This window comes from Nicotiana tabacum, chromosome 16 (genome assembly GCF_000715075.1).
Source record: "Nicotiana tabacum cultivar K326 chromosome 16, ASM71507v2, whole genome shotgun sequence".
Taxonomy (NCBI): Eukaryota; Viridiplantae; Streptophyta; class Magnoliopsida; order Solanales; family Solanaceae; genus Nicotiana; species Nicotiana tabacum.
This window is the reverse complement of record NC_134095.1, coordinates 58,232,971-58,241,435: the sequence shown is the minus strand read 5'-3', so window position 1 is coordinate 58,241,435 and position 8,465 is coordinate 58,232,971. Positions and strand designations below refer to the sequence as shown.

Sequence of the window (8,465 nt, the reverse complement as noted above, 5' to 3'; positions counted from 1 at the left end):
GCCTACTAACCTTGATAATGAGGAAGATGGGGATTGAGAATGGGTCAATCGATTCGTCCGGGTCCGGATGCCTCATATTATCCCCATGGAACTCATGCCATTTCCCGAGGGACGGAATTATGCGCGTGAGTGGAGTGTCTTGTGCTTTCTTATATTCCCTTGTAGCAAAAACTAGTTTAGTAACTGTGTTTCCTCCTTTTCTACACAACTTCGTGGGCACCGGGCGAAGTTCCCAATTTGCCCGGCTAGGTCCAAAGGTTGGCGACCCATTCGACTTGCGACGATCGTAGGTGGCGAGCTATGTCCCGGGGCAGATGGGCAGCAAAACACCAAGGTATGTGCGTACGCTGCTTTTACTTTGGTCTTCGTATATTTGAGATGACATTTTCCTCTTTCTTTTGTACTGGTCTTGCCATCATAGGTATCGGAAGGTCCCTAGGGGTGAGGTTGTGCTCTTCTGGTGAGGGGGAGGAGTTGTCGGCTTCAGCGCCAAGGGACGATGGTGATAAACGGGATGTCCGCTTGCAGTGTGATGGAGCATTTAGCGGGGCCAAATAGGTCTGTATCTTCGAGGAGAAAACATCGCTCGAGCCTATTGTTCCTGAAGTCTTCAGTTCTGGAACGATGGTCCCTCCGAGTGATCATTCTTCAATCGAGGTTGGTTCTTCCAAGGCCGAGAGGGATGGGCCAACAAGAGTGTGCTCGGCCTTCGAGGAAGTTCGTCGGCTTCACTTCATGGTGGGTTCTGGCATAGTCCTTCCGCATATCGTGTCTTTCCTTCTTTATCAAGTTTTTCTTCTGCAGGCCTTTGATAGGCTCAGGTCTAAGCTACACCATCATAGGGTTAGGCTTCGAAAAGCTCTAGATGAGGGTAGGTCCCTTAGGCTCCTCTACGAGGAGAAGGAGGTTGATTTGATGCACAGTTGATGTGAGGCGTACAAGAGCTCGAACTACGAGAGCTATTTGATGGAGCAAGTAACCTCTCGTAGTACGCATTTCGCTTTTTAACCTTTAAGGTTAATCTTTTTGCCTATCTCAGTTGTAGAGAAAGGTGGAGGCTCCGGAGCACCTTAGGGGTGAAGCTGACCGAGTTAGGAATGATTGTGGCGAACTAAGAGCTCAGATGTAGGCTCAAGCTTCAGAGGAAAAGGGTGCCTTGGCTAAAATTCCCGCCTTTGAGGCCCAACTCCAGTTGGCTCATGACAACACTTTATTTCAAGCGGATATGATCGTGAAGCTTGACTACGAACATTTGAAGGTCAGGGCTGAAATCGATGATGCTCGGGCTGAAGCAGTATTGAGTCAGACTAAGGCTGATCAGGAGAGTGGCGGCCTATTCGAAGAATGCTGCCGCTACTAAAGCTTAGATGAAGACAACCCTTGATCGTGCAAGCAATAACAAGGAGTATGTGAGGTGCATATCTCGGAGGGAAGTTCTCGAGGAGATTCATGTCAAGGGCTTCGATCTCTCGGGGGAGATTGAGCAAGCCAAGGGGGAGGGGTATGATGCCAAGTTCCTTCTGTCTGATGCTGAAGACGGTAGAGAGGGAGCCTCCGAAACGTAGTTGCCGAAGGGGGGAATATTTATTCCCTGCCTCCTTCTTGTATACATAGCTTCTATAATATGTTGTAGATTGAGCTTGAATTTCACCACCTGTATGTAAAAAAGGAAACCCCGTAATTGTATCTTCTATATTTCTGTTCGCCAAGATCTCAATCGAGTTGGTTCGACCTTTGGATTGGTAGGAATATCCGAACCTGTAATATGGCCCTGATGTTGGTTAGGCCGGAGAAAGCGGTAACTGTTTTGGGTTCAGTCTCCGACTCGGGCTCCAACTCGGGCTCAATCGACCATCACATTTTACGCCTGCATGGACTACCGACAATGGCTCTTATGCCTTGGGTCGAAGCGATCTTATGTGTTTGTGGCCCTAAGGCTTCTGAAACTGGTAATGATGGTTTTTATGCTATACTCTTAGGCATGTATAGTTAACTATTTTGGATCTGGTCTCCAAATCGGGATACGACTTGAGCTCACTTTGACCCTCAAGTTTTCAAATTTTAAGCTGGCGACAATGGCTCTTACGCTTTTGATAATTGCGACCTTTTAGTCTGTGGCCTTGAGCCTCGTATTGCTGGCGATAATGGCTCTTACATTTTTGCCTGTGGGCATATGTAGTCTTTGTTTACCTCTCGTTAAGGACTTTTTGAAATGATTTTGCCTGACCCATCGTCGGTTCGGGAAAAACCTCGATTTCAAGTCATTAGCGGCGATGTTTGAGCACTTCGGAAGGTTTAGCTCGTGGGCTGATAGCTCGAAGCCTTGTGATTTGGAGGTGACATAGTCGAAGCTTGTTTGCCTATTGAGGGTAGCCTGTTTTAACCGGTTCTTTTCGATGTAGATTCGAAGTAATGGCCTGTATTTAGTTAGCGATGGTCGGGCGTCCCCGAGTCGCATTAATTTTGCTAGTGCATCCATATTAACCACAGCCATTTGTGTTTGGCCGAAGCCATTTGTGATCTCGAGTGTGGCAGTTTAGGCATCTATATCGATGGTATGCCCTTTTAGGAGTCTTACAAATGTGACATATAGCCTAAACTTCGGTATAGAGTTTTATACCTGTAGTAAGGTCTTACAAAACTTTCATGCCCGTTGAGGTCTTATAGTTTTTTCATGCCTGTTGAGGTCTTACAGCTTTTTCATGCCTGTTGAGGTCTTACAGTTTTTTCATGCCCGTTGAGGTCTTACAGTTTTTTCATGCCTGTTGAGGTCTTACAATTTTTTAATACCTGTTGAGGTCTTATAGTTTTTTCATGCCTGTTGAGGTCTTATAGTTTTTTCATGCCTGTTGAGGTCTTACAGTTATTTTTTATTGTTATGTAAAATAGATCTGGGTAGATCAAATTTGCTCGCTCGGGGTTTTACGGCCTCGGGATTTTTAGTAAATGGCGATTGACGACAGTCTCCGAGTCATCGAGTTTGCCTAGGCTCGAAAGCCGTTACCTGTGAGCTCAGAATTGCCTCGTTGATGTCCTGCTAGCATGGAGTTCTGACCCTGAGGTCATGTGGGTATCAAATTGTTGATGCTAAGTCTCCGAGTATTCCAGGACGTACTTGATGTAGGGATCCTTGCCGTGAGTATGCTGAATTTTCTTTGGAGTACGAGATGTTTTTGGCGAAAGATATCCTTAGATTGCTTGGTGTAAGTACATGTTGTTTTGTTGCCGTGAGCTTGGCCTGTGCGGGCACGACTCTTTTGACCGTTTGGCCCGGTACATTGTTTCCTATTGGAACTTAGTCTGTCATTCCCCGGCCTTTTCGAGCAGACGACATATTCAAGGAGGGTGCCTTCCTGTGTTCGGGGTTGATTGCAAAAGAAGCCTCGTGAGCTTGTCAGATCCACCTTAGGAGGCACGTCGCCCCAATGACAACCTTGTTGGAGAGACCCTCTTTGTGGCAAAAGTTCGACCGAGGGGAAAGAGTGCGACGAGTGCCATTAATTTTTTCTGATCTTCGGGTAGGGTTAACACTTCCGAACCCCCTAGCCGGGTGTCTGCATATGGTTTAGTGTAAAATAATGAAGGAGAGAGTGGTCTTACCTCATCGCAGGGTGCACAGGCAATGTTCTGAGGCCCGATATGTCCCTACTATTTTGGAGCGAGGACTCTGTACAATCCTCCATTGTGTTTAATCAGGCTTGGCTGAAGACATGGTTTGATTAACCTTTGACTCTTTCGAGAGTGGAGATATTGGTGTCGGCGATACGTTATGTGATGCGAACATTCCCCTTTCCGCATGTTGCTTCCTGTCGATGATTTTAATTCCGTCCCTTGCGGGGGATTTCATCCTTTGGCGAAGAGGGGACGACACTGCCTTCACGCAGTGCGTCCGCTGCCGTCTAAATAAGGCGTTCATGCCTTGTGCCTCCTTTGATGATACAGAACTTGGCATTTCGGTCTGCGCCAGCCATGCTTACTGAGGGAATGGTCTTTCTTCTCGTCGTCTCGATTGCCGTGTGTCATCTGCCAAAGATTCGAGAGGCAGACATGATTTGGTTCGGTGGTCCGAGCCGCGCTATCATACTCGGACCGACAATGTTGATAGAGCCACCTGAATTCATGAGCACATGTTTTATCTGAAATGGATCGAATGAGGAAGAAGGCTACTAGTGTGTCAGTGTGATGCTGAGACAAGGTCTTAGCGTCCTCTTTGCTGAATGTAAGGGCGTCCTCGGGAATATAACCCCGGATCCGCTTTTCTCTGGTGATGGGCATTTTTACCCTCATCTTTATAAGTTATTGGAGAGTGTTGTCGCTCATCCACTATCATGGTATGTCGCTGCCCATTTGCTTAGTTCTTCTTGGCCGCCTTCCTTACTCGGAACTGAACTTGAGCCCAATCGCTCGACAGTTCTCAGCGGTGATTTTTATTGAGTAGCTTGGATTTTTTCCTTCGGAGCTGGTGGCCATCATCGGCCCTGTGGTCGTGCGTTTTATATAGTTCACACACCCAGCTGTGATTCCTCCGGAAGGGATTCGACTGAATAGGCCTGGGCCATTTGGCGTCCCTGGTTTCGCTGACGGTGAACACGATGTCGAATACAGCAATGTTGAAATTGTATCCTGATGGGCTAGGGGCCCTCGCCGGCCTCATGTCCCCACCAAATCTGGCTCTGTTGACGATTCCTCGAGGATATTTCCCTCGATCCATTCTCCGATCGTTGCGAGGTAGGTTGCATCTAGCGGCATTCCTCCTATCTGTAGTGTACGGGCGGTATTTTTCTTTGTTTGGAATCAGTTTCTTTGCCAGGAGTCTACTTAAGTATAATGATCTCGAGGGGGCTCCCAGCTGGTCATCCACGTCCCTGATTTGCGACTGGTGCCGGATGTGGGTGTCCGACCAAGTGTTGGTTGGATACCCATTCAAGTTCTATTTTAACTGCCTTGAAATCATCGGGATTTGTTCGTTTAGGCTTTGAGTGAAGGCCTGCACCTCTAGCCGTCTGAGGCCGGGGGTAGTTCTGTTTGTTCCATCTGAGAATGAGATGCGAATTCTCGCAGCATTTCATTCTCCCTTTGCTTAATCTCGAATGCGTCAGGCTTTCTTGTCGTTGCTTCGATGGCACCAGCGTGTGCCTTTATGAAAGAATCCGCAGTATGGTAAGTGAGTTTATAGGGCTGGGAGCTAGGCTATGATGCCACATCATGGCCCCCTTCGAGAGCATTTCTCCAAACCTCTTCAATAAGACAGACTCGATCTCATTGTCTTTTGTGTCATTGCCTTTCACCATGCACGTATAGGCAGTGATGTGTTTGTTGGGATCTAAGATCCCATTGTACTTTGGGAGTTATGTCATTCCGAACTTCTTTGGAGTGGGTTTTGGGGCCGCTTCATCGGGGAACGACCTTTGGATGAACTCCTTCGAATCTATGCCCTTGAGGACCGGGGGTGCACCCGGGATCTGGTTGACCCTTGAGTTATAGGTATCGACCTTCTTATCGTTGGCTGCTATCATTTTCTCGCCCGATTCGATCCTTTTGCTGAGATCCTCAAGCATTTTTGCTATGGCAGGGTCAGTTATCGATCCGTTATTCCTCGATCTCCCGGGTACCTGTTCGGCTGGGGGAGCTATTTTCGATGCTATTATGCTGGGAGTCTTCGGGTGGCTTTGCAACTTTGCGATAGCCAACTGTTGTGCGTGCAATATTTCGAAAATAATCAAAGACTAACTTCCTGTTCTTCCCGAGCTGGGATCTTTTGGACTTTCTGTTGGCCATCATGCAGCATGCTCCTGTCGGTATGTGAGGTTTCGTCGACCTGCTGTGCGTCCTGCGAATCTGCGTCTACTGAAATCGGTCCAGGTGTGTTATTGGGATTCTACGGTTGCGCACCGACGACTAGAATAACCACACCTTTTTCCACGTGGTTTCCGAGGTCATCGTTCTCGACTCTGTTTACTGAGCCAGACATTTTGTCCTGAAATCAAAAGATCTTGGACATGAAAAAGCGCGAAAGATAACTTGCATTGTGTAACGAAACCAGCAAGAAAATGATCACGATTATTTTTAGCCCCACGGCGGGCGCCAAATTATTTATCGTGAAAATGGTAATAACAATTAAATTTGTAAATGGGACTCTAAAAATACGTGATCTATTTTTATTTTAGTTGTTAAAGCAGTGGATGCTAAATATGTGAAGTTAAATCGACGAAATACAAGTTAAAATGTGGCAGTAATCAAACTGAGGGGCTTGCTACCTCGGCCTCGGATTGACCGATAAGGGGCCTCGAGGTCAATGCATGGGCTCGAGTTCGATGCCTAGGCTCTAGCTCGAGCTATCGGGGATAACCGGAAGGGAATAACAGTTAAGATATGATTAAAGAAGGCTCTTTATAGCCAATATCAAGTAATAAAAGTAGAACAAGTATGAAAGTAATAAATGGAAAGATTTGCCTCAAACGAGTAAGTAGAAAGAAGACAGAGAGAGTTGTTATTGATCTTGTGTAGAATGGTTGGAGCAATAACAGCCCTTTACAAAGTGGTGAGAATTCCCTTTATATAGAAGGGGAATCCTGTTATAGTACAACGTGCATTAATTATAAAAGCATGGAGGTGAGACGGCTACACGCGACACCTCGATACAGGCTCTGGGTAGGCCGGCTCTATCAAACATAGCCGTGTGCCTTGGGAATTCCCCTTTTTTCTCTAGCCTCGATCTTCGTCTTCTTTGAGTCGGTCCTCGATGAGCCCCGAGGGAGGGAACTCAGCACCAACTCTGCGTCCTCGGGGTCTCGAGACTTCTTCTGAAGTGACTTAAAACAGCATAACTTAACGATCATTTATCATTTTTACGCGATTTCTCTTTTGATTTTATGTATTTTATGCGGGCAAAAGCATTGACCAATAAAACCTAGCTTCACTAGAAGATAATATCACAATTAGAGGGCCCGACATGCCTATTACACTAGGTCATATGGAACAACGACATTGCAACTCGACATTTTACTGATGTCGCCTTCGAGGCCAAGGCATAGCGTCATGTCGAGTGCAACACTGCTAAGCCCGTAAGGTCGTGGTTAGTAATCGTAATTTACAATATCTACCTTTTAAATATTTTCCTTATTTTTATTATTTATTGTATATTGCCTTTTTGATCTTTTCCATAATTATCCTCTTTTAAAAAACAATTATTTGATGTAAAAAAAATCGTTTACATTGCGTAAAACTCATTTGTGAATTTATTATATCTATCGTTGATATATTAAAAAAAGTAGGACTATAATTTTACCAAAAAGAGGGATGCAACAGGAGGACTTCCCAGGGGGTCACCCATCCTAGTACTACTCTCTCCCGAGCACGCTTAGCTTCAGAGTTTTGATGAGATCCTTTGAGTTAGTGCTAGTAAGATCGCATCCCGCATTGCTTGTAATGTAAATCCTCTTAATACCTTTCCTCCTTATACTTTAGGTTCGTAAGTGTAAAACCTTAAAACGATATAACTTTATGCTCATTTATCCGTTTTATGAGATTCCTCTTTGGATTTTTTGTATTTTTCGCAAGCGATAGCATTGACCAATAACAACCAGCCGTGCTCGATGATAATATCCCAATTAGAGGGCCTGACATGCCTATTACACTAGGTTGCATGGAATGACGACATTATAACACGACGTTTTACGGATGCCGCCATCGAGGCCAAGGCATAACGACATGTCGAGTGCAACGGTGTTAAGCCCGTAAGTTCATGGTTGGTAATCGTGATTTTCCATAATTATCCTCTTTAAAAAATTATTATTTCATGTAAAAGAAGATCGTTTAAAATGCGTAAAACTCATTTGTGAATTTATTAGATCTACCGTCGATATATTAAAAGAAGTAGGAAATAAATTTTGCCAAAAAGAGGGATGCAATGCGAGGACTTCCCAGGGGCTCACCTACCCTAGTACTACTCTCGCCCAAGCACGCTTAACTTCAGAGTTCTGATGGGATCTTGTGCGTTAGTGCTGGTAAGATCGCAACTCGACGTTTTACGGATGCTGCCTTCTAGGCCAAGGCATAGCGACATGTCGAGTGCAACGGTGCTAAACCCTTAAGGTCGTGGTTGGTAATCGTAATTTAAAATATCTAACTTTTAAATAATTTTCTTATTTTTATTATTTATTGTATATTGCCTTTTTGATCATTTTCATAATTATCCTCTTTAAAAATATTATTATTTCATGTAAAAAAACATCATTTACAATGCGTAAAACTCAATTGTGAATTTATTAGATCTACCGTCGATATATTAAAAGAAGTAGGATACAAATTTTGCCAAAAATAGGGATGTAACAGGAGGACTTCCTAGGGGGTCACTGGCATGACCCAAACCGAAGGGTCGCGATGGGTGCCCGAGCCCTACCTGTCGAACACCCCTAAGCATGAGTCTAAGCTATAAACCTTATTAACATCTGCTGAATTACGAG

At 45.1% G+C, this 8,465-nt stretch overlaps 1 non-coding gene and 1 pseudogene across 1 annotated transcript; both read right to left on the bottom strand.

Annotated features, from left to right (window-relative positions):
- Positions 1-7,296: 7,296 nt before the first annotated feature.
- LOC142171270 (5S ribosomal RNA) lies at positions 7,297-7,415 on the bottom strand (annotated as a pseudogene).
- Positions 7,416-7,901: 486 nt separating this feature from the next.
- Positions 7,902-8,020, bottom strand: LOC142171232 (5S ribosomal RNA). Its single transcript, XR_012700845.1, has one exon. It is a non-coding gene; the product is annotated as a 5S ribosomal RNA (ribosomal RNA).
- Between the last annotated feature and the right edge of the window lie 445 nt (positions 8,021-8,465).